General features: G+C 38.9%; 1 long non-coding RNA gene across 1 annotated transcript; it reads right to left on the bottom strand.

The window, feature by feature from the left end:
* Nucleotides 1–27,573, bottom strand: LOC142826944 (uncharacterized). Its single transcript, XR_012901228.1, has 4 exons — nucleotides 27,382–27,573; nucleotides 13,534–13,587; nucleotides 8,075–8,178; nucleotides 1–1,245 (listed from the first exon to the last, which is right to left on the bottom strand). It is a non-coding gene; the product is annotated as an uncharacterized LOC142826944 (long non-coding RNA).
* Nucleotides 27,574–27,838: the final 265 nt, after the last annotated feature.

Consider the following 27,838-nt stretch of genomic DNA (forward strand, 5'->3'; position numbering starts at 1 on the left):
AATAATACTTTTTTCCTATTTAGTTTTAAACCCTAGAACTGAATGTGCATTTTAGCAGCGTTATACCAAAGTGACTTTTGTTCTTAACAATAGTTTCAAAAGAGAACAATTTAAAGATTATCTACATCTTCCTACTTATCTTATATGAACATGCTCATATCTTTGTAAACTATTTGAAAAATAAAGTAGGCCTTCGTCTTATTTCCTGTACATATCAAATTATTTGATCTTGTTGCAACACCAAAGGTTTCAATTGGAATTTGCGTGTTTGTTAGCATCACAAAAAGCTACTTGGCAGTTTTCCTTAAGAAAGGAACAACATTTCTGTCCTAGTCTTTACATAGAGTAGTAAGATATGAATATGAAAAACCAGGAAGGAATAGAAATCTAAGTAAAGTATGCAATTCTCATTTGCTTTCCAACAATAGCAAGTTTTGGCACAACTCTTCAAACAAGGCATGGATATAGCTAAATGCATCAAGTTACACTTCATTGTGAATTCTCCTATAGTTGACATGTATACAAATTAGATTTTAAATATATCTTACATTAGTATTACAGACACCAACATTATAAGATAGAGAGTCTGGGTCCTTCAGTTGCAGCCAGGTGAGAATCCAATTGCAGGATCAGAGCTAATATGAAGACTATTTAATCCATTGATGTACAATTTGTTACAATTCTGCTATACTAAAACAGAAATTTAAATTGTGGTATTTTTGTTAAAATAATTAAAGGAGAAGTCAAAACTCAGTTTGTCTCCTTTTTAAGCTCTTAGGATACATCTACACTACAGAGAAGATTGAAGCTGCCACTATCGATCTTCCAGAGTTCAAATTAGCAGGTCTAGTGAGGACACGCTAATTATAACTGAGAGAGGTGCTCCAATCGATGCTGGTAGACCTACTTCCACCAGGAGTAAGAGTATGCAAAGGAAGCGTGCACTTCCTTCAACTTCTTGCAGTATGGACAGCACCAAAATTCAAGTAAGGTACTTCAACTTCAGCTACACATTTAAAGTAGATGAAGTTGCACATCTTAATTCAACCTTATCCATAGTGTAGACATACCCTCAGTCTTTAACTTTGTTCTCATAACACTTGAACTTCTGGGGTTAAGTTAAAGTACTCTATATTTTACTTCAACAACACTCAGGTTCTTGTTCTTTTTGCCAAATTCTGCTTTTTGTCAATGCAGTTTACAGTCACTGATCATAATTCCTCTTCTGGCTTTAAAGTTATGAACCTATGAAAAAAATTTCAGCAGAGTGAGGATAAAATATCATGACTTGAAAATCATAGCATGCATAACAGTATGTTAAACTGCTGTTGAATTATGTACCTTCGTTTATTCAGTAAAAGTATTACAAGCAACTTCTGTTATTCATGACATATGATTAGAATATTTGGGTCACATCACCAGTGCTGAAATATTGTATTGTTAAAAGACTTTAAATATAGTATAAAATACATAATTGTAATTTTACAAAAAATGTTAGACATATATTAAGGATTTCTCATGTGGAGTCAAATAATTGTTATTGAATACATGGGAGTTTTAATTAGTAAATCATGTATTTGAAAACATATTTAGTTGTGAGTTAACTATGGTATGGCTATATTGCAGTGCTATTTTGGGATAACGGAGGTATCCTGAAATAGCTATTGCCTGTCTTTGGAACACACCTGTTATTTCAAAATACAACGGGCTTGCTATTCTGATGTCCCTGTAAACCTCATTCCCCAAGAAATAAGGTACATTTCAGAACAGCAATTTATTTAGAAATAAGTGCTTTGTAGACAGCACCAAATTTCAAAATAAGCTATTTTGAAATAACATTGAAATAAGATACTCAATTTGTGTAGCTCAAATTGTGTATCTTATTTCGACCTCTGGGGCAGTGTAGACTCACCTTATGAGAAAAAAAATTCTCTCTCTGTCTGCTGGAACTTGCTGATTTTTCAATGTCATAGTATTAGCATATTCTGATATTTAACAGCTAAAGCAGACCAACACTGCTGATATCTGTCACTCTACTCGGCAAAACATTTTGGATAAAATTGAATTAAACATATGTAAGATCTCTAATTTCTAATTCAACCCTTTATGAAGTAATCTCAAGGAAGTATATAAATCCTCTTAGTCAATCTACAAGTTTCTTGTTTGAACATGATTTTTCAGTCTGGCACAAGAATTCCAAGTGGTTTTTCAGATGCCAGATTTTGGGTGCAATATGATAGATACTTTGCAGAATGCTCACTTTACTGCCAAATAACTCAAAAGAGAAAATGTTTTTTAAGTTGCTCCCTATTAATGGGGTGAATGAGTTAATTGTTGTGTCTACCTTCTTTTCAGTAACCTATAGGGAAATTATGGCCTCTGAGGATACATTTTAGATTGCTCTTATACTAATATGTGCTGGATTTCTGCTCAGAATTGTAAGAGATTAATTTTAAAAGAATTAAGTAAGAACAACCTGTAATTAGTTTAGATATTTGTAGGTCATGGTTTTTCATGGAAGATGAAATAAAGTACTGTACTCACATTTGTGGATCTATTTAAATGATTATCAAATCAAATTTGTTAGCACTTAGTGTTGCATTATCAATAATTGTCAATCACCATGTAGGAGTGGATAATGACACAACTAATTCAGACAGTATTAAAAAGACGTTTGTGGGATTTCAAACACTGAAGTCTCCAAGGCAGAAAAAATATACATGTATACTTGAACATCCTACTGTCCAGACCCCAATTCTACAAATACACACATGCTTCCCTTGAAGCACACAAACACTTGCATTCACTTCACTAGGCTACACCAACATGTGAAGTGGTGCAGCTATGCCGCTGGAGCATTTCTGGGGAACACATTCTAAGCTTACGGGAGAGAGCTTTCCCATAGAGCTTACATATTCCACCTCCCATGAGAGGCAGCAGCTATATTGGCAAAAAAAGCTTTCCCACTGAGATAGCACTATCTACATTGGTGCTTAGGTTGATATAACTTACATCACTCAGGAGTATGGACATAAGTATCTTCTAGTGTAGACTATTTTACATGTTTTAAGTTAAGTGTATAGTAAGTATTTACTGAACTGGGAACAGAATGAACAAGATTCTCTCATTTAAAATGTTATCTACTATATTTTAGAGCATTACCATAATTTAGCGAATATACCCCGCACCCAAATATAACCTGCACCCGAATATACCCTGCGGTTTTTTGTATTTCAGTAAAAAAAATCGTGTATACCCCGCACATTAGCATAACCCGCAGGGTATACAAGACTTTTCTGTGCCAGGGGTATATTTGCTAATTTATGATGCGGGGGGAGGGAGGTGCGGAATTACCTAGCCACTCACGCCCCCCGTTCCTGCACTGCAGTGGGAACCACCAGCCTCTGGTGAGTTAAAAAAACCCCTGATGATGAGTAAAAAAAAAAAAAACCCTTTATACCCTGCACCTGAATATACCCCACGGGGGATGGGGGTTGTAAAAATAAATATAACTCACAGGTTATATTCGCTAAATTATGGTAGTCTGTTTGTCTGATCAAGAACTCCTCCTAAATGGTAAGAGTTAGGACCGCCAAACTTGGTAGAGTTTCCTCTTATCGTAACATAAGGCAATTTAAGGTTTTGATTGTGCCAGGAAAACATAACGTGCCTAAAATGGTATTACTTCTCATAAAACCAAACAGAAAAGGGACAGAATTACCCAGGCAAATACAGTCCTTAAAACTGACATAACTGAGCAAATGTTGAAAGAGACTGAACTAAGATGAGCCAGTAAAATAGAATGAACCTGGATAGGATTGATTCTCAATAAACTTTACAGAAAAGAGATAAAATGGAGAAATTTGAAGTGGGTACTCCGTTTTGGCATTGCTATATCAAAGCGTATGATTTGAAAATTAGAAATCAATGTTTCTGGAAAACAGATTGGCTGTGTCTACATTAGCATCCCTTTTCCAGAAAGGGATGTCAATGAGACACTTCAGAATTGCAAATCCGCAGGGGATTTAAATATTCCCTGCAGCATTTGCATTTACATGGCTGCCACTTTTTTCCGGCTCGGGGTTTTTGCTGGAGAAAAGCGCCAGTCTAGACGCGATTTTCCGGAAAATAAGCCCTTTTCCAACACTTGATGGAATTCCCATTTTTTAAAAATTACTAAAATATAAAATGAACAAATCTTTTTTTAACCAGAAATAAAATTTAACTTCATAAAATAACACTGTATTTTTTTAAAAAGACAATCATTTAAATATAGCATGTACATTTTCCTTTTGAAAGTAGGAATAAGAGATCCTCCGGAAAAGGGCTTATTTTCCAGAAAATCGCGTCTAGACTGGCGCTTTTCTCTGGCAAAAACCCCGAGCTGGAAAAAAGTGGCAGCCATGTAAATGCAAATGCTGCAGGGAATATTTAAATCCCCTGCGGATTTGCAATTCCGAAGTGTCTCATTAGCATCCCTTTTCTGGAAAGGGATGCCAATGTAGACACAGCCAGAGTGTATACCAGGGTTGGCCAATAAAAAACAGCATCCTGCCAGAGTTAGTTGCAGGTGGGCTGCCACCGCTATGTTTACCTGTACCTCTCCAGGTATTAGACAATCACAATTCTCGTTGGCCATAGATCACTGTTCACAGCCAATGTGAATGGCAGAAAGCAGCACTGACTGCGATGTCACTTCCCGCTGCTCACATTGGGCATGAATAGTGGTTTGTGGTCAACAAGAGCTCCAATTGTCTGATACCCGAAGAAGCGCAGGTAAACATGGTAGGGGCCCACCAGTGACTAACCCTGTGGACCTGCCCACAGGCCAGAATTTGCTCACCTCTGGTTTACACTGATGAAGAAAAAAAATACACTTGATGGAATTCCCATTTTTTAAAAATTACTAAAATATAAAATGAACAAATTTTTTTTAACCAGAAATAAAATTTAACTTAATAAAATAACACTTTATTTTTTAAAAAAGACAATCATTTAAATATAGCATGTACATTTTCCTTTTATTCCCCCTGTGGCGGTCCCCTCCCGCCTGAGTCCCCAACACCGCTACGATGCAGTTTATAGCTGGCCCTATAAGCAAGGCCTAGGCCCTCTGGCCTGAGTCCACAGCGCAGTCACAATGCAGTTCAGGGGTTATAGCGGGGCACACCCCCGGGTAGGGGGACCCAGGCCCACCCTACTCCACCGGGTCCCAGCCCAGGGCCCTGTGAGCGACCGGGTAACGGGTCACTCCCTCGGCGAGGCAGTCCGGCCGAAACGCACCGAGGTTCTCTGAGTGGGAGAGGCAGCTCCCGCTCCTGCCCTGGGCCACTTCCTTCCCAGTCCCCGGGGGTACCTTCCCCTGTACCTGAGCAGCTGGCTGCGAGCTCCATGCCGGCGTCCCCTCGGTCGGTAGTCCTGGGGTTGCCCCAACTCACCTCCGCGTCCTTCTCTACCTCTCCTGGCGTCCCCAACAACAGCTGAGAGGGAGCTCCCTGCCCCGGTCCTTCTCCTCCGGCTGTCTCTCCAGACTGAGTCTTTCCCCAGGCTTTTATAGCCCTGTTGCAGCCCGGGCATGCTTGGTAGAGCTGTGGGGGAGGGGCCTCTGCAGCCAGGTAACCCTGGCTGGGCCCTGTGGGTTCAGTGCGGGGCTGCCTTGCCCCATCACACCCCCCACCTCCCAAAAAACCCACAAACCGTAATTGAGTTAAGGACTTGAGAAACACCAGGTAAATCTGCTAGTATGTTATAATCGTTATTTGACAGTGTCTATCAATTGTGTGCTGCATTGAGGGAAGCATCATGCATGTGAAGGACAAGTTTTTTTAGTAAAAGAACATAACAGTTGTTCATGCTAAATGAATTATCATAAATAAGTGCTGCTATCTTATCCTTGTAAGAGGAGCATGTTTAGAAAAAAAGTGATGTAGGATTGTGGTCTGGAGAAGACAGTTAACTGCAGATTGCAAGAATTCCTAAAATGATCAAACACTAAATTAAGGCTTTGCAAATGAAAATTGGATGCATTCAGTTCTAAGTTGCTAGATGTGGAAATGAAGAGTTTAGCTGATCTGAAGACTGTTCATAAACTCAAAAGAGCCTTTCAAATGCCTAGAAAATGGAGAGCCTCAGTGTTAATTTAATCAGAATCTTCAGATTATATATACGTAGCACCCTACCAAATCCATGATTGATTTTGGTTAAGTTCATCATCATAGAATTTTAAAAATAATAATTTTCACAGTTTCAGAGATTTAAATCTGAATTTTCTGGGTGTTGTATCCATAGAGGTCCCAACTCAAAAGGAATCACGAGCAGTCGCAAGGCTTACTTCTGTGCTGTTGGTGATGGTGATGCTACCTTCAGATCTAAGCAGCCAGCCAGTATTCACCGCTCTCCAGCTGCCCAACTCTGAAGGCAGCACAAAAGTAAAAGGAGCAATACTGCAACCCCACCATCTACAATCGCCTTAAAATCTCCCGCAACCATTCCACAACCTCCTTTTGGGTCTGGCACTCCAGTTTCAGAAATGCTAGTCTTCCCCGTGAAATCTGTGTTGTATAGGGGTAAAAGCACACAAAAGACCAGTTTTCATGTGACATTTTTTATGGCCATGAATTTGGTAAGACTTCTCTGTATATGTTACGTTATGTGAAATGGTCTTGCAGGCCCAAAGAGTCAGGAATTGATTCTCTGTAATTCTGAGGGGAACAGGAACAGACCATGTTCACTTTGAACAGACCATGTTAACATGACTGCTGATCTCAGTTATTGACATGTTGTTGTGTTGCTGTGGTTACAATGAGATCCCAAACAACATACAAATTATTAAGAAAAAAGTTAGTTAGCTGTCTGTAAACACTATTGTTTATTTTGGATCCAGCAAGACGTATATAATACATATACATGCCCCAACAAAGTCAATGACATAACTCTAGTCGAGCCACAATTCCACACCTGGTATTTTGTATCACAAAAAAGGTCAATGCATTTTAGTATGTTGAATTTCCCAAATTAACTTAATTATTTTAAAACATATTTTTGTCATGGAAACTGCATGTTAAAATATTTTGATGCTCTTGCAGAATAAAGGGTAGTTCATTTTTTTATATCATTTTTAGAGAGGGAAGGCACTTTGCATCAATTTTTGCTGCCAGCCTTTTAAACCAGAAAACACATAATTAAATTCCTGGCTTAGCTGAATTCAAGTTCTGTCATTGACTTCAGCAAAGTCAGGATTTACCCATGCTTTACAGTTTCTTTCCATCTATGGATGTTTGTAAAATTGTCAGCAGTTATTTAATGAATAAGGTCCAGATGTTGAGAACAAACTGCATATTGTGTCAGTTTTGTGATTACTTTCCTCCGGAGTTGGTCCTTTTAACTTGCCACCCAGGAAATTTGAGTAGCTTCACTCAAGTTTCTGTATCTGATTCAGACATGATACATAGTCTGAAGTTAATCATGTTTCACGTGCTTTGGATTCAATTTCTGTTTCACTACCAAGGGAGCTTTTTCTATAATGGCTCCATTACTCCAAGGAATAGTTAATCTTTCTTTGGAATCTGATATTAGTCTATCTAATCTTTATGTAGAGCTTTCTTTGTGGTCAGAGGCAGGCAGAGAGGTCTGCTACCCTGCCCTCTCCTTCAGTTTCTTCAAGATGGAACTTCAAGACCTTTCCCCTATCCCCTTCTAATACCTTCTTATTGTGTTTACCCTCCTCAAATTAAGGAAAGCTATACATTTCACTGAAGATTATGGAGGACATTCTCTTTGTGCTGTTACTCTCTATATACTGCTATAGGAACTGGGGAGAGTTTATCTGGAAGGCATAGTATAGGATCTTAACAGGCCTACTGTGAGCAAGCCAATTAATGGAGCATGCTGGAGTCAGGGTAAGGCCAGGTATGGGAATGGGTGAGGTTACAGGTGATTATGAGCTTTTCTACAGAGCAGCCCATAGCTAACTTTCAGGAGCCTGCTATTAATTAGAAGAACTGAGGGAGCTGTTTTTTTGGAAATGCCTAGAATCTTGAGGGACAAAAGTAGGCTAAAATTACCTTTGCCTCACCTCTCTCTTGAGTGTACCTTCTCATGCTGCTCCTCCAGGAGGTGCTGAACAAAGTCTTAGTCTATGCATTAGCTAGGTTTCAGATTTCTGACATCAGTCATACACTGTTAAAAAAAACCATGATTAGAATATTATTTTTAAAGTAGGAACGTTTATTTTCTCACCACCACCACCACACAAACACTTCCCTAACTCATAAGCAGTTAAGAGATTGCACTCAGGCTTTAAAGAAATATTCACTTCAGCCAGAGACCAAAAATGGAAAATTTCAACCCAACAGCTGGATAAATTGGAAAGTTACAAGCATAACAAAATGAGGGGTCAAAATGGAAACTGTTTGATAACCATCATGGTAGTGACCACTATAGCAATATTCAGCTCTTCAAATTGTCTTAATTGTAACTGTGTACCAGTGTACAGACTGCCAGTGAAACTTTTCCAGCCCTAGATTTCCAAATATTATAAAATTACATTTTGTCCAACATATTACAATTAATCTGCTTCATCTTTGCAGGCAATATTGTTTGTTCCTCAGTAAATTCACAGTACTTGGCTGGGAAGTAATTAAATAATAGAGTGGGAATTAAAACACATTCCAGAAGGCCTAATTTTTGTTTAAATTAAAGAAAAACAAAGAATATTACTCAAAAGGAACAATGTGAGGTTAGATCATTATACAGATTTCACTTCACATAGAAAAGGAGAAGACAGACATACAAAAAGTGGGAAGACACAATCTTGAGTATTAACATGTTTAATGGAAGAGAAAGGGAGGAGGGGAAGATGGGAGAATGGGAAGTCACAATATTCAAGATAGGAAATCAAAGCAAAAACTAGAGCCTTGGAAATGAAGATAGAGACATGCAGCTCAAGATATTGGGTCCATACCCATCAAAGGAGTTGAAAGCCTGCTTGAATTAATTGGAAGCAGGAGATGAGGACCAAATAAGGAAACAAACAGAATTTGTTGAGAGCTGGAAATGTCTGGAGAAACAAAGAATCTCTCAAAAGAGAGATTAATTGGAGGTGAGGATAATAGTATTATGAAAAGCAATGGAGAATATGGGAAAAGGAAAGGATATATGTTGAAAGTTCAGGATTTTGGTGTTGGAAATGCTGAGTCTGTGCGAGGAATGGATTTCCAAAAGGGTATTCTCAGAAGTCTTTAAGGATGTGTAACAGAGTAACTCCTGAAAGACCAATACCAGACTTAGGTATCAACAAATAGTCTAGTAGCGTCTAAAAGATTAACAAAACATGTAGGCTTTGTCTACACTACACATGTTTGGGGCAGAAAATATGCTAACGAGGGACTCAGTAGCATAAGTCGCGATGTCATTAGCATATTTGCCTCCCAGAGAGGCATAAGGATCTTTCGCAAACGGGTTTTTTGCCAAAATGGAAGTGGCTACAATGCTACTTTTTGCGTAAAAACCCCTTGTGCAAAAAGAAACGGCAGAAAATATGCTAATGGCATCACAACTTATGCTAATGAGTCTCTCATTAACATATTTTCTGCCGCAAAAATGTGTAGTGTAGACAAAGCCCTAGATGGTATCATGAGCTTTCGTGGGCACAACCCACTTCTTCAAATGACAGGAGTATAGATATGGAAGTTATCAGTGTAGAGGCAAGAGAAAAATCTTCACGTGATGCCTCTCCTGTCACCCATTTACAGAGATGGTTGGTAAGTTCATCCAGTGAGTGTGTGTAGACAAAGAAGAAGTTCATTGCATTTTGCAGTCCGGGTAGAATGTTTGCAAGGCATGTAAATATACAAATGCCCCACATTCCAGCCAGCCATATGCACTCTCTCTCTCTCTGGGACTTTATTTACTAATGTGTTATTTCAGCTTTACAGCAGCATAACCCATTTATATTTAAATTTTCAATTTATATTCCAGTGTAAAACTGGAAAAACTATATTGATTAGAGGCCTGACTCATCAAGCTCCTCTAGACAAAGACTTGTTTTTTCTTGTGTTTGTACAGCACTAAATATGTATAAAAAAACACAACTCTGACATTTAAGCTTATTGTCAATCCATTTTAAATTGAAGAAACAGACATGTCTGAGTGCTTGCTTCAACCTGGGAACATATCTTCTTCCTGTACTATTAGGTACCATGTTACCAAAAGTTTTGGTCTAGCTTGTTTTAATCTTTGTTAGCATTACTGACCATTACAACATCCCTTTTAAAAGCAAAGCAGGAGAAATTTTTATTAGTGTTACTCTAATGCACATGGCATATTGTTTCATGGTTTTGCATTATACCTTTTATCCTCTGCCAAAATATGATGACAATTGGAAAGTGTAGTTTAAAAAAAAAACAGATTTTCTATGCCCTTCCCTTCCCCCAAGCTGCAGTTCTCTCAATCCTGCCCTGAATTATATTTTTAATGATGGTTAATACATACAAAATATACTTCTCTCCTGAAACGCAAGTGCAGGCCTCCCATTGAAATCAATGAGAGTTATATGCATGTATCAGAGGATGCAAATTGGATCAATATGTTTAATAAAAATAAATTTTCCCTTCTGCCCTGTCTCACAACAAATTTTCATTTGTAACCATAGTATCATTCATGATTAATAGTGCACATGTGTTAAAAATGAAACCCCCTTTTTCTCTCATGTCCCCACACTTATTTTAATAAATGTGTTTATAATTAACATTTTTTCCTCCTGCCAGTAGCAGATTCTCACCCCAATTCCTCTTTACTAAGCCATAATGAATAAATTTGCAATTAAGATCATCTCCTCCAGCTGTAGGAATCCCTTGCCATACAGTTTTCATCTCCAGTTCCTTGTAATATTTTGGAGGCAGATACAACCCATCCCAAATGCTCCTCTCAAGATGACTGCCACACCTTCATGCTTATTTTCACTGGCTCTCTCAAAGCAGGAGCAAACCAGAATTCTTATGGCGTAAGCAGTGCATCTGCCACAGCCAGCTAGTGCTTTCAGATTAACATTGTGTGAAAGAGCAAGGCTCGCATGAGGAGAGAGGGAAAATTGGCAAAGTGGGAAAGCCCATATTGTTCATTGCCAACCCTATGCATTTACCACATTTGAAAATCCCTAATGAAAAACATGCTTCAGCTCTAGCTCAGAGAACTCCTGAATATAACTTATAAATGTAGAACACTGTTTTCTCCGATTAATTCACTCCCCTCCATTCCATTATTAGTTGGCATGAAACAACTGAGCTAATGACATTCTTTCCTCCAATCGTACTAATAGGATAACTACCGTAAGATCACATTCTTTAAATATGAAAAGCAAGTAGAAGTAGAGATGGATGATTAAAGAGAATCTTATTTAGTGTAATAAAAATACACAAGTTGCAGCTATGCTTGAACGCAGGGATAGAAACAAAGTAAAGGTTTTGTTTCAGGGAGGGTGTGATGTAAACAACTAGACACAAAGAAGGGGCATAATCAAATAACTTTGAAAGCCACGTATTTACACCGCAGTAGTGCAGATACAGTGCCACAGATGGACTGAAGGAGTTTTTGCATTGAACTAGATAATCCACCTCTCTGACACATGGAAGTTCAGTTGATGGAGGAATATCTAAGTTTACATCAACCTAATTATGTTGCACAGGGCACATAATTTTTGACAGCTCTGAGTGATGTAGGTAGTTTTAGTCCCTGATTCTACAAATCATGTGCTTGATTAGCAGTATGTACTGAAAGTTGTTCCACTGAATTTCATGGATCCATTCAGAGTGTGCAACAGTAAGCATAGGAATAGCAAAATTGGGACCCTAGGTAGGTTGTAGTTCAAACATTGCACAATTAAAGGGCCTAAGGGCCAACATTTTTACCATGACACAAGAGCAAATGGGATTTTACTATTCAGGAAATGTGTCTGTCTCTCTCTCTGAACATTCAGAGCAACCAGTTATTTAATAGAGGTTGAAATAAGAGCAAATGTTTCTATTAACCTTTATGGAAAAGTCATACAGAATATAATTTCAATCAAACCTACAGAATAAAGGATGGAGAGGGATAGGGGGCAATCTCATTGCACAATCCCATTATGGCAATGTCCTCTAGGATTTAATGTCCATTGTTTCTTTCTATAGGATTCTTAAACCAACCTATAGATTCTATAGTAGCAATGCATAACTCTGTAACATGGTTTAAAAACTCTACAGAAATATTACTGTATAAAATTCTGTGCTTTGGCCATATGCTTCCTTCTCTCTGGCATTCCTTTGCAATGCCCACTGCCTTGCAGGGTGCAGAAGTAGTGGTAGAGACTCTGTCCCAGAGGATTCCCCCTGCTTTCCTGTTATATCAGTTTGAGTGCTACAAAGAGATATATCAGGACTGAGAATCTGGCCCAATGTGTGAAGTGTAGCATGTTTGGAAAAGGAAGAAAGTTTACCTGCTGTAAGTCTTTTCAGATGGCTGCTAGATACTCTTTCAGTTCTGAATAGCCTACTATGCAGCTATCAGATTTTTCGTCTAGTGAATGAATTTTAAAAAGTGAATAGTGTAAATTCAGTGCTGCAAATACATGAATTTCTAAGGAAATTAAAGAAAGGGAAATTACTTAGTGCAAATAAAATTTGATGGGAAATGCACTGCACAATGTGTAATTTGTTCACATTTTCTATTTGAGAGATAAGTCACTTCTATTTACTTACATTTAATGAAATGAAACACTCATGTAGCACAAGCCTAACACAGCTTTTAAAATGACAAGAAAAAGTAACAGTAATGTTTAGTATGAATAGAACTTACATTGTTCACTAAGCATAACAAATCACCTTTATTATATGATCTTCACAGCCTGTCCACAAGGTAAGCATTTTCCTATATTAAAACTTTACATTGGGTTTCAAAAACCAGAAAGCCCATAAATATATTACTGCATTCCTTAAAGACACCAGCAGCCTTTTAAGAATTAGAACTGATTATGATCAAGTTCAAGACAGGTGACATTTCCCATGACCTCCATTGAAATCTTTGGACATCCCTTCCCTTACACAGACTGCATCACTTACACGCGCTTGCCCTGGACTGACATTTGCGAGCCAAACTAGGCTTAAAGTTTACACTGCTGCATCTAATATTTTCTCTTCTGGGTCAGTGGTTAATGCAGCTGTTTTGTATTTTACACCCTGACACTGTGCCACCTCCCCAAGTGCTAAGGTGTTGTGAGAAATGCAGACCCATGTAACTGAAATACACGAACAAGACTTTTAGAAAATCCAAGTCATCTTTGTGAGATATCTTGCTGAGACTCAGTTCTATTGACTCTCTGTTTAGGGCTTAAATGTCAAATGTTTAACTTGAGCAAAGAATAACAAATGCAGCAAACTGAGTTATTGACAAGCAGGCCTTTGCATTACATGAAATTATAAATGTACACTTTGGGGATATTTTTAGCTTCAGAATGTGTATGTAATTTTAAAAGAGCTTAGGGAGTATTCATTCACTCACTGTTTCCACTTTGGCTTTAAGGACTCCTTCACGATCACCAGAAAGGGACACCTGCTAGAAATAAAAAAGGGGGAAAAAATAACAACTGGCCATTTTTTTGCAAAGCTGTTGCTTGCAACTGCTGGAATGTAATGTATGTGCTAATTTAATTCCTACAATACATGCCTCTTATATTCAGCAGAAAGTTCTGCAAGGCTATTCATTTACTGCTACTGCTAATTTCAGTAACCGTGGGTGGAATCTTTCTGTAAAGCCACTTTTTAGTATAACAGCTTGGGGACTACAGTAGGCAGGTCCCAATAATATTTGGAAAATTAGTTTCCCCAGGAATCGCTCCCCTAAACAATTTGCTTTTTCATTCTTACTGTTGGGTAATTTATTAGCTGTAGTGATGCCATTCCCAGGTCTAAGTAAGTGGAATACCTTCTCCTACCAGTAACCCTTTACCTAAGAAGGAAAAAATGGTAAAAGGAAAACTTGCAATGGTGCAAATTGTAAGTCTGTTAGGATCAAATCTGTCTTTATGCTCACTTGAATATTTTTCTTTCACCACTTCATGATTGATGTTGCTTTGGTTAAATCCATCGCTGTCATTGTGGACACAGGTACGTAATGCCATTGATGGATGAGCAATCTATTCCAGTGCGATATACCCTAACTTTCTCTACTGCATACTGGACAGCTGACCAGTTACTGGAAAATAAATGGTGGATAGTTGATGGCAAAACTATTTGTTCAGGACCATATTCAGCAAAGCTCACAAGCATGTACTTAATTTCAAGCATCCAAGTACACATATGCTTAAAGTTAGGCTTGGATTTAAATCCTTTGAGAAACAAGGACCTTCGGAAGAAAGATTCATGTTGGAAAAGGAAGGATTTTACTGAAATATTTAAACAAGAAAAATAAGGAAAATAAAAAAGTACTTCACACAAAGCATATGGGCAAGCAGGAGCTCTGGGTTTGCTTGCTTAATAATCCTTTGAAACTCAGGAGTGGCAATGAGTATAGCCTAAATGGAAGATAGTGGTGAGATATTATCGGATTAAAGTCAATGAGAGCACTTATGTCAGCAAAGTTAAACAAGTGCTTAAGAATGTTGCCTGGTTTAGCCCTGAATCAAATAGAGGTTTGGGGAGAAATATGAAGGAAGAGTAAAAGATTATTACCTATTACATTTATGTAAGGCTAGGTGTGTCACTAGTAAAGAAATGGTTTCTGGCCCAAGGAACATCAAGTGTATCCTTGACATGTCAGACCAAGCTGGGATCACATAAAAAAAAGGAGGAAGGAATGGAAGGCGATAGAAGGGTGAACGTGATAATAATTAGATCACAGCTATGCTGAAATATATGTACACATTGTAATGGGTATATTGATTTGTGGTGTTCTTTGTATGCATGTCTTATCTTTCTTCCCCTCATTTCCAATCAAGAAATGTTGGAGAGCTATAAATGAGATAAGAGAGATGGCTGTGTGACCATCATGGAATAATTATAGTGTTCCTGATCCAGAATGTATTGCACCAGAGAACTTAAGAAACAGGTGCAGAGTTACCATACTGATCAACGAGTTCTCAAAAATGAGATGTCAAAATAAAAAAAATTGGCAGCATCTTCAGTGTCTGGTAAAGACAAAAAGCACCAAGAGACCAAGTTTGGCTCAAAAACTCTCGGCCACTGGAATTGTTCCAAATGAGGCAGAAACTACCAGATTTTTCCTAGTGGAGAACCAAAAGGACTTCTCCTGAGGAACTTGATTCACCTTCAGTATTTCCCAACATTACAAAGAGAAGATTTCAGACCTGTAGATATGCTGTCAGGAAGACAGTTCCACCATAGGGAATTCTGCATGGAACCTCAACAAAATTGAGAATATGGACTGGAAGACTGATAAGACCTTAGAAACATGCTCTGTAGAATACTGCTCAGGATTATATATATTACATTTGATAAGGGCATATAATAGTGTAAACAGTTTTAAGGGACTTAAAGTTTATTTTGAAATGTTGTTTTATATATTTGTTAACAGCGTAGGTTTTATTTTATTATAAAAGGAGGGGGATATGGAGTTTCTGTTCCTTCACATTTATAAGAGATCCAGAGTATGTTGCAAGAGAGGGTTTAGTAAATAAGGGAACTTTTTATTAAAGGAGTTATCTATTTGTTACATAAAACATGGTTCAATGTGTTTGGCATCACACTACAAACAGGGTTGAATATGGTATTCCCAAAATAAGGGGCTGCGTAAAAGAAAGCGTGAGAGGACAAGATGAAAGGAATATTGAAGCTCATGTCACTTTTTGAGCAAAAGAGAGAAAGGAGAGAAAAGAGAAAAGAGAAAAGAGACCAGCTCAGGGACATATGCAGGAGTTATTTAGTGCAGGGCCTTGAAAGTGAGGACAAGAATGATTAACATGGGACCTACTCCAAAGCCCACTGACGTCAATGGGAGTCTATCCCTTGATTTCAATGAACCTTGGTTCAGGGCTTTGATGTGCATTGTTCATTAGGCTGAAGTGGAGAAATTAGTACTATGAAGGGTTGTACATGACTGAAGAAGAAAACAGCTTCTTCACAAAGTTATTTTGGATTTGGAAAAGTATTGTTTATTAATCGCAACTTAAATGAATATTTTAGAAGTTAAGAAAATGTGGTTCAGCTGGTTTTGAATTCTGTTTGTTTGTGGGGGTTTTTTTATACACACACGTCTCCCAGAATATATTTAAAAACGCAAAACTGTAGCAGCAACAGGTTGTGAATGGGAATACTCCTCGATCCCCAGTTTGATTCAGATTATCATAAAGGAGAAGTTTAGTTCTCTGTCACTTTCATCTACAAAGAAACAATCTCTCCTCTCAGGAATATTCATGTAGCAATGCAGCAGGGAAAAAAAAGCTATGTGATCTCTGATAAAAACAGAAGGTCAAGTAACTGTGGTGTCATTGACATCTATGCAAAAAAACCTTCCAATGACTTCATGGGGCAAGGAGGTGAGTTTCTAGAGGGCACCTACGGCCCCATCTAATCTGAGATTCCTTTTGTTTAAAAAAAAAATGCTAAAATCCTTTTAAATAGGCATTGTGCACTGAGGCACTACAATTCTAGCATTAATCAGAACTGTGCAAATGAAAGGAAGAGGGAGTAATGATCTGATTCTCAATTGCACTGAGGTGTAAAGGAGCCTTTCCAACAATATAAAGAATCCAACGACTGTGTTAGATTAGAGAAGCCTTCATTAAGGCCCTTTACACTACCAGAGCAGTTTCCCCTATATTAGTTTTGTGTTCACCTAACAGGACTTTCTCTGAAACCTCAAAAAGGCTACTGCTGCTACTGCTGGCTACTGCAGACTTCATATTTATCCATGTCCTGAGAGTGCTCCCCTGGAATATGTTTTTCACACCTTACTTCTCAGCAGCCTAACCCCATTGCAAAGCTGAACAGCTGACACTAAGTAAGATAATGCCAGCAGAAATAGAAAATATACCAAGCAATAAACTCATATGTGGTTTTTAATCCAACTCCGAAAGTAGATCATTGCTGGGAAGCATTAAACTCCTATTTTTTCAAAGCTAGATTATTGCAGATCATTTTTATTTTCCACCAATGCTCCAGCACTGTAGGTTCTCTGAATAATTCACTTAATATTTTAAAAAGATGTGTGGCACAGCAGTAGCATACAATGGGACATGAATTATAGTTATCGTTTCAGATGAGGCATATTGAAAGAACTAGTACTGACGCAATTGGCAGTCTTTGGAGTTTGCCTCCTTATTATTACCATCTGTGTCAACTTGCAGTATCCATTACAAAGGGGGGAGGGGAGGAAGCAGGAATGCTTTCTTTTGTGTGTATATGTGTGTGTGTTTATATATGTACATGACCTTGCTTAGAGGACCTTCAGAAAACTGTAGCTGAGAGTAGAAGTGATACTTACTCTCCACTGATCATAGTGGAAAGTTTCAATGGCTAGATAGCTATTCCATTTAAGAGATTATACATAAAATACAGCAGTAAAATCTTGCTTTTCTATATGCTCTTCCTCTGTCTCATCTCCCCACTGTCATGATAAAAATGACATTTTACCTTCTTGAATCTGATATATAGTATGACAATGATCTTTAATAACCTTGGGAGTTTTTTTCACTGGTAAAATACTCCTTTAACTTTTTTATACTAGAACTAGATTGCCAATTGAAAATGAGTGAAGAACAATTCCTTTGCCGAATGTATGAAACACTTGGCATGCAAGCCTATTTGGAAGCAACCTGAATTATTTCAGGGAATTTAGGCGGATTGCAACCAACTGCAAGTTTGAGATCCAAAAAAAATACTGCTGATGTTGGATTTTTAGATTCCCTTAATGTATTTATAGGAATATGACATCATTTCTGAAGATCTAGTGTAAAGTTTGTAAAACTACAGCCCATATGCATTTCAACCAAGGATTCAGCAGAGAACAGTATCTTCAATAAGAGGGTGGGATGGGACATTGGTCCACCATATTTACTGATCATGCAGAACTTCAGTGTTAGATTCAAGTAACTCAAGAATGGTCACCTCTGTTCTGATACATACAAGAAAATAGCAGTTGCCAAAGGCTAGACAGAGCATACATCATAACTATTGCTTATTGCGCAAAAAATTCTTGTTTTACTGTTACCTTGTTCTCAATTTTTTCCCTCTCCTCTCCTCATTCTCCACCAATTATTTTCCATTATACCTTAGATTTCTTTCATCCATAGAAAAGGTTTCTCTGGATTAAAGGTGGAAAAAACTTGTACTATCACTACTCATACTCTGTAGCTCTGTGTTCACACCGTTGGTCGGAAACACCACATTCCAGTTTCATCAGCTCATATGATCTCTCCACTAAGTTGTGTTTAACCTTAGCCATAGGGTAATTCTTGTTCATTCATTTTCAGCTGCTTTTCCGGAAAAACTTGCCAGCTGTCTACACTGGCCGCTTGAATTTCCGGAAAAGCACTGATGAGCTAATGTAAAATCATCAGTGCTTTTCCGGAAAAACTATGCTGCTCCCGTTTGGGCAAAAGTCTTTTTCTGGAAACTGTTCCGGAAAAGGGACAGTGTAGACAGCACAGTAGTGTTTTCTGCAAAAAAGCCCCGATCACGAAAATGACGATCGGGGCTTTTTTGCAGAAAAGCGCATCTAGACTGGCCATGGACGCTTTTCTGGGAAAAGTGCTTTTCTGGAAAAGCATCCTGCCAATCTAGACGCGCTTTTCCAAAAGTGCTTTTAACGGAAAACTTTTCCGTTAAAAGCATTTCCGGAAAATCATGCCAGTGTAGACGTAGCCACAGGGTATGACTACGCAGCATTTTGGAGCAAGGCACTTATTCCATGTCAACAGACATGGGTTACTGGGTCTCATGCTAGCACTCTAAAAATAGTAGGGTAGACAGCCCTTTGAAGTTGTAGCTCAGGCTGGAGCTTGGGATCTGAAACCTATCTCCATCCCTACACTTCCAACTCCTACCCAATACTGTTTACACAGCTATTTTCCAGAGTGGTAACATAAGCCCAAAGTCTGCCAACTGCAGTTGGGAGTCTCAGTTCAAAAAGTTGTGGGACTCTCAGTTCAAAAACTCTGTGCACTTTTAATATCATGTGGCCTAAGCAAATAACCATCTAGAAATGTTTAGCATTATTTTACATCTCCGTAAAATACAGACATTAAAACTATTGAAAAACTGTCTCTGTGCAAACAAGATGATTGACACCAGGGCCTATGACGAGGCCTCCTAGGTGATGCTATAGTACAAATTAATAATTATAGCAGCACAATGACAGAACAAAAATGATGTATCTTCACAATATGTTAAATGATGACAATATGTGATTTGACTCTGTGGATGTGAATAACTTCATTCACCTGAGGAATCAGATTGACTTCAGAACATAAATGGTGTAAAGTTCTGATATGGATGACCTAGATACTTACATGAGCACTATTTTCACTTAAATGACACTAGTTTAAATGAAGTTGGGATTCACAGGTGCCAACTCTGAGGCTAGAGAACCCATGGAGGAAAAACAGTGGGTGATCAGCACCTACGGTCCACCTACTGATCATTTCCTCTCCATTCCACTCAGCTCCTCTGACCCACCATCGATCAGTTGTGTGACAGCGGGTGGAAAGCACTGCAGGGCAGGGGGAAGAGGTAGAGCAAGAACTGGGTGCACTTGAAGGAGAAGTCACACAAGGGGTGGGAAAAGACAGGGTGAGGGTGGAGACTTGAGGGAAGGGGTAGAATGAGAGTAGTGACTGGATGGAGCATCTCCAGAGAAACTGGAAGTCAGTGACCGTACTTGAATTAATGTGTTTGTTATCCAGCATTTAGGGTATGTCTAGACTGTGTTGCTATTTTGGGATACCAGAATTGCCTGCTATTTTTCGACTTAGACTCACAATAAGTTACGCAATTTGTGCAGTGCAAATTGCGTAGCTTATTCAAACAGAAGGGTGCTGTCTAGACACACCTTTAGTTAACCTACAATCTATAGGTCTCAGCTTCTACCAAAATTGTTAATTTAGGATTGTTAGACACAGCACTATGTCTTATATACATAAATGCAGAAGTGTTTTAATGTACAACGGTCTATATTATTCCCCAAGGAACTTTGCTCACCATTTTATTTGGCTAGCATGTCTATTCTACCACTGCCTTATATCAGGTATTACAATCGAACTTCTACAACAGCTAATATTGGCTGCTGGCAGGTGGATCCTTTTTCTGGAGGCAGTACTTTTCTTTATCATGCCTGAGTTCTGAGCAGCTATTTTAATTGATCTCTGGCTCTTCAACAGGCATAATAGCGGGCTCGGATTGTGAAGAATTTGATATACCTTCAGATATCATTTATTTTTTTAGGAGCCTCCCACAAAATTGCATTCAATTTTGAACTGGATGTTGACAGGGGAAAGTGTGTGTGGTGGTGCGGGGGAGGAGGAGGAGGAGGATTTTTTTTAGAAGTTGTAGCAATAAAATAACAAGAAATTGGGGCAGACATTTAATGTCAAATACAGAGAGGCTTGTTGCTATTGTACCCCTACTGAAACTTTTCAGTTAAGTCAGTATGTGCTGGTAGCCTAGGATTCTCTGATTAATAAAGAAGGAATTCCTATAAAAGAAAAATATTTTCCTTCTTTTATTGTTATTTTGAATTGCCCTTGGGGTAATGTGTCTTATACCATGTGTGTTATAGGATGCTGAGTAATGATGGGCCATTATCTTATTATAGGAAAAAAGAATTTGGAAATAGAGGTTGAACCTCTCTAAACTAGGATTCTCTGGTTCAGCAACAATTTTAGTCTGTTAAGACCATAGAGGTTCCAGGACCAGAGATTCCCAATGGAGGGTGGAGCTGGGAGCCCAGCACAACCCACTGGGAAGCCCAGTGGAACTGTCAGGGCAGTGAGGCCAGTGGCAGGATCTGGGCAGTGGCCAAGCCAGGTCGAGGGTGGGGGAAGTGGCAGGGGAGAGCAGAAATGACCTGCCCTGGTCTAGCAAAATTCTTCATCCAGGACTGGTCGGTTCCCAAGGATGTCAGTCCAGGGAGGTATAACCTACATATTATGTTTTGGAATAAAGAATAGTCAAAATGTCCTTGAGGCTTTGTCCTTGGCTTAAAGTGTGACAATATTAACAGAGCAGCTATTATTCCATTAACTTTAAACAACAGTAGCACACTCCCCCCCCCCCCCTCCACTCCCCCGTACCTCTGAATAGATGGGGTGATTTCTGGTCAGAAAAAAAAATGGAAAAAATTCTGAAAACCAGCCTGACAGAAGCAGATGGAATTTTGTCCTATCTCTGATAAAATTATTATCACTAATGTCAGGGCACTTCAGGACTATTGAACAGATGAATATTATTTTTCTGGAATATTTGATAAGGCATTAACAAGGAAAAATTAGAAGCACCTTTGAGTTCAGTGCTTGCCCCGAGTGCTTATGCAGACTTTGGAGCACAGATTTGGCAAGTGCTTTTCCATGAGTGATGTTACAGGAAATTCTGACCTAAGCTCTTGGCAGGAGGCTCCCGAGATATCCAAGATAAAAGCTAGAAGAGTGGTGGCAGCCTTTGTTATTGACATTCTCCATAAGCCCAGTGGAATAATGGGTTGCCAGACAGAGTTAAGACTGATCCTTGAATAGCATGGGTCAGATTCATTTATCTTTATAATTAAATTTTCCTATTAATCAAGTCAACCAAAAGACAGTTATAACTATGTTTGAATTGAGAGAAACCGGAAAATTGAGCCTTGAAAGACCCTTACATATGGGCTACATTGTAAGAAGCAACCTACAAGTTTGCTTGCCTGAAAATCTGTCATGCAAAAAATAACCTAATAGGTGCACCTAAACCAAACATAATTCCAGATGATAGAATTAAGTTGACATAAATTATTAGAGCCATACTTTGCCCAGTATCACAGCTTTTATATAAAAATCTGTAAGTCCATGTCTCCTGAAGTGTTCTCATTTGATCCCATTTGATCTGCTTACACAAAAGATTTCACTGCTGATTTCAGTGGATATAGAATGAAATTATTTATATCACAGACTGGGAAAAATTTACTGAGCAAGGAAAGAGACTGTGAAAGCGAACCATAATACGATTCCTCTTTTTCATTATTTGCAAATCAGGCAGTTAGCGTAAGGGCAACCCTACTTGAATCTTCAAATAACTGAGGCTGAGTTGTAGACAAGACATGGAAAAATCACAGAAAAGTAACAAATGACCTTTATTAATAGCAGTAATTTGGAAAAGCTAGAGTAGACTTATTTGTTTAAGAAAAAAAATTATGGAACGATAAACATTCAAGTATTATATTATGTCTGCTAATTGTTATGCTAACCAGACAGTTTGATGCAAGTATATTACATTCTTTGACTGGTAAAACATAAAATTCAGGAGACTAAAAATTTTAACATTACTGCTCTAAAAATTGAGGTAAATTATGTTACCCTTTGACGTTTTACAGGCATTGAATTGTTAGTGCAGTACTGATTGCATATTCAAAATGTATGCAAAATTGTGGATTGTACTAAGTAAGCTAATTAAACATCAAAATTGCAGTGGAAGCCTAACATTGTGGGATCCACAATGTCTTGAATAAAGTAGGGACCTTCACATGAGATACAAAAGAAAGACACCTTCTCTTGTGCGACTATACCTGTAGTCCATGACCCACCACTATACCTGTAGTCCATGACCCACCTCAGACTTTCTACTTAAAGCACATTTGCTTCAATGTCCCATGTGCTTCAATGGCACTGCTCTCATGCTTAAAATTAAGCAATAGGTCAAATGCTTTCCTGGACTCGACTAATATAAGCCAGTGTTCTTGTTCATGCTTTGATGTACTCAGGGCTTTATGACCAGAACTCATTGCTGCTGATCACGATGGTTACGTCTAAACTGCAAGCTTCTTTCAAAAGAAGGTTTTTCGACAGAGCTCTTTTGAAAAAGCTTCTTTCAAAAAAGAGCATCCACACCTCAAAACCAGGTCGAAAAAGCGATCTGCTTTTTTGAAAGAGAGCATCCAGACTGCATGGATGCTCTCTTAAAAGAAAGCCCTGATTGCTATTCACAGAATGGCCACCAGGGCACCTGTTGTTTTTTAGATTGCCTCTTCTTTCGAAAAATGACTCCGTTCTGTGTCCACACATGCCTTTTTTTGAAAGAGCTCTTTCGAAAAAGGCGTCCTTCCTCATAATTTAAGGTTTACCAATGTTGAAAAAAAATCTGCGTTCTTTCAATTTAATTTTGAAAGACCGCAATTGCAGTGTGGACACAGGTGAAGTTTTTTTTTTTTAAATGTAGTCTAGACATACCCTCAGTCTCATGAGTTCTATGATTTGACCAAATGAAAAGCAGCCTAAAAGGAAAGCACAACTGTTATTACAAGAAGTAGGACAACAGTTTCTATATTAGAGCATCCACATGAAAACTCTGCAGAATCTTCATCTCTGCAGTTTGGCTCTATACCATTAAACGAGGTTGGACATTACTTTTTTCTCTTATTTGCTGGAAGGCCTGTGGATCATTCAATGGTTCACATGAGGTGGCTGAAGAATGAGTTCAATCATCTGGGTCAAAACTTTAGCTCAGAGATAATCAGCATACAGGTCCTTCCTTAATCTCTCAGTTGGTTTTTTTTCTATTTCCAGTCTGTCCTCTGCCCCTTTGTCTAGTTGCTGAAGCACTCTCTCTGAACCTCTGATCACCAGTAAAAAAACTCAGACTGCTTTTTCTGGAAACTTATAATTCTCTTCCATACAGGACCTCTCAACTTATTAGGATCATTATAAAACTATGTTAACTGTATCACAGTCTGCACTGGATTCCAAAAGTATCCTCAAAAAGAACAATTATCTGTCTGTACACCTCAAAATGTCATTTTTCCACATTTAAATAATTAGTTAATTGTTCCAGTATTGCCCCCTCCTTTATAGAGAGGACAATTTTTTCTTCTCTTAAACAGGAGTTAATATTTGTTTTTTGTAAGTCCGTACCACTCTCATTGCTTAAATACTAATGAACCCGATGCTTAAAAGGTAAGCACTCAAATTGCCTATAAGTATCTAAAGACAATATTTGGTGCTGTCTCATAAGTAACTGCCCATCTGAGCATCCAAGACCAGATTTGAACATTGGAAAACTGGGCCCTGAACAATATACAAGAAATTCCTTGCTGCCTGAAATCAAAAGCATTGAAAGCATATAGATAGCACCAGGGAAAGAAAAAAAGTTTTGTTAACAAAAATTCATAACCATTTTATTTATTCATTCCTGTTTTGAAAGAAAAATAAAAATGTCAGATGAGGTTTGAGAAGCAGGCTGACTTACATGAACTTACTACTGAAAATTTAGACTAATTCTGCTATGTGCTAGGCTAAAAGTCATCCCTATGAAGAGCGTCTTTAATAAGACTTGAATAATAACTAGGCCTCTATACTAGAGTGAATTACACCCTAGAAATTTTTGAAAGATTGACCATTTCTCACATTTTTGGCAGGGCTTTTCCACTCCATTGGCGGAGTGTGTGTGTGTGTGGGGGGGGGAGATAGTAAAGAAACAGTACAGAGTGGATACAGTTAGAAAACAAAACACATCTGTGACAGGGTGCGCCCGCCCCGCACTCGGGGTATCCGAGACGAGAGCAGGAGGATGCGCGGGTGGGGGTGTAATCTGCGCACCGCGGGGACTTTGGGACGGGCAGCCAGTCAGGGGCTCGGCGCAGCTAGCGGCGGGGAACAAGAGGCACCTCCGGGAAATGCCCCGGGAGGTGGGGCTAGAGAGGTGCCAGCGGATGACGTCACGGGGAAAGGAGAGCGACCGGGTGGCGCAGAAGGGATGACGTCACGGAGCAGGGCCAGCGGGGAATTTAAAACTGCGTCCGGCACCAGAGAGGGAAGAGGGAGTGGAGAACGGGGAGTCACGGAGTGTGGGGAAGGTGAGGTGAGCCAAGAGCACGGGGAAGGGACTGGCTCGGAGGAAGGACAGAGAAGGATGCGGCCCAGGGCAGGGTCGTGGAGCCCGTGAGCGGGTGTGCTTTGGGGCACTTCCCCCATCCGCTAGGGAGGGACCGTAAGTCCCTGCCTTTAGGGCCCTGGGCCGGGGTTCGGAGAGAGGGTGGGCCTGAACCCTCCCTTCTCCGTCGGCCAGAAAGGCATTGTTGTGCGCTCAGCACTCAAAGAAGGACTGGCGAGCGGCCGGGTTTTTGGCCGCGGATTGTGGTGAGGGGAAGCTGGCTTGTTAGGGGTGACCAATAAAAGCGGGCAACAGCTGCCCTTAATGGGTAGCCCGGCGCGACTCTTTTACAACATCTGGGAAGCATCCTGTTTACTAGTAGAGACACTGGATTTATGGAATAACTGGAAGTAGTGAATTACTTCCTACAAACTTCATTGGGAAAACAAACCATCACTGTGTTTTGTTTTATGAAAGGAAGGTCCCAGCAAAAATGTCCGGAAAATGCTGCACAACTTTGGGCGAGTTAAACTTTGGACAGAAAAGTATCATATTAACTGAGTCTTGACTCTAGAACGAATGTCATGAGTGTCATAATTTTATTTATCATTTGTTCCCGGTACTTTTGCAAGTTTCAGTATTTAATTTAAATCCTTTTACTTCCCTCCACCCCAAACACACACACATACGTACATATGCAAGTGCTGTGTTTTAAACAGAATGATAATCTGAGATGAAACTGATAAGCTGGAGTGTACCGCTGGTTTTGGAACAGCACACCTGTTAATAGCTTGAGTGTCTAGTGAAACAGCATGTGTATTAGACTATTGCTAGAGCCTGTGAGGGCTAAGGAGGCAAGGGAAATGCTAGAACAGCCAATGCCTGGGTGATTCAGAAAGGTGACCCATTGCAGGCATAGACAAGCCTGTCTCACTTACAAGTGGTACCCTCACAACCATGAGATGCCTCATACACCCTCCTATCTGCTGGTCAGTGAAGACTCGTTCCTGGTTGATGTAGCTTTCCATTTTGTTAACGCAGCTTCCTTGTGCCCATTTTTTCTCTGCAGGGCAAGGAAGGAATATCATTCCCTACTCCTTTTTAAGAGGTTCTTTTGCTTTTCTCCATTGAGTGGAATTTTGCTAAGGCTGTAATAAAACCCCCACATTACATTAGCTGGATGGGACATATGAGTGGTAAATAGGAACCACCAAAAGTGTAGGAGTGGAAATGTGAGGCTATCCTGTAATTTGCTGGGAGGCAGGTGAGCAACCCTCCTAAATATGCACTCAAAGTGAACATCTAATGGTGGGCGAAGTAGACTCACAAATGCCATAGACTACTACATGCATGAGTATTACAATTCTAGGGCATTTGTTTATATTGATAGCTCTTCCATCACATATAGCTCTTCCATTATATAAAAATCAAATAATCTATAATAGCCACCACACTTAATACATCTAGACTGTGGTGCTATTTCAGGATACCGGAAATATCCTGTAATAGCAACACTGTGTCTTTAAATGCACCCGCTATTTCCTGAAATTGCTGGTGTGCTATTCCAGCATTCCTGTAATCCTCATTCCACAAGAATTTAGGGATTTGTCAGAATAGTGCTTTATTTTGACCTAGACTCAAAATAAGCTATGATTGTTTCCCTCATAAGGAAGGAGTCATGCTCTGAGATATTATGCCTTACCTATGGCATCAGGGGTAGCAATACTAATACACTGCCATTAGAAAATGTGGGAAAGCCATAATGTAATTCTTGAAATAGACAAGTAATTTTCTCTTGCAAGTGGAGAAAATGCATTAATTGATTTAAAGATACTTATTGTGAAAGATAGAAAGATGAAATTGCCTCCCATTTTAGAGACATGAAGGAAAATTAACCAGGTTTATTATAAAATAGTGAAAACAGTTTTTTAAAATTAAGACTATAATTTTGAGAGACCCAGGTTAAGACATTGTTGGATTATAGCATATATTGTTCTAATCTGGCAAGTCTGTGAAGGGGAATTGGAAGCTGCATGACTGCTTATATAATTTCTTTTTTTTGCTGTGTGAAGTCTAAAAGGATTGCCCGATGTAATTAAAAATAAAGAAATACTCTAGCAACACCCATAACAAGCGAAGATCACAAACTAACATGCCCCAGGTGATCCTTAATAAATTGAATGGCTTTTTCTGTTTTGCAGGAAGAAGATACATTTGACATTCATTTTTTCATCCTTGTCTATCTTTTAATCAATATTTATTTTCTTAACTCTGAAGGCAATTTTCCCAGCTAACTCTCCACCCATACATACTCAAACACACAGATTGCATATGCTCCACGTACCTGGTTTGCTTTCCAACATGCGCTCCAATTTTGGAAGGAAAGTCATTTCCATGTAAGGTTACACCACAAAAATAATACAATTCATCTCAGTTATGTAGAATATGCTCTAATCTGAGTTATGCTTTCATAAAGGTACATGAATCAAAAGTATCCCCAGAGCTCTTGAGCCAGCAAATGAAAGATTCCATTCGCTCTCAAATAACACTGAGACATGTTTTGTTACATAACTACAAATTACAAACACACGATGATTAATATTTAAATATTCACAACACCTGGATTTTCTTGGGCAATTCTCTCTTAGGTGTCACAGAAAAAGCAACAAGTAGCTGGACGAGCTAACCCATGTGGTATTTGAAAATTGTAGGTCAAGCCAAATAATATGAGTTCTTGTGGTCAGACCAATTCATTTCAGTCTCTGTTCATTAGAGAAACTTGACTTCACTACCTGACATCT

The sequence above is a fragment of the Pelodiscus sinensis genome, chromosome 1, assembly GCF_049634645.1.
Source record: "Pelodiscus sinensis isolate JC-2024 chromosome 1, ASM4963464v1, whole genome shotgun sequence".
Lineage (NCBI taxonomy): Eukaryota > Metazoa > Chordata > Testudines > Trionychidae > Pelodiscus > Pelodiscus sinensis.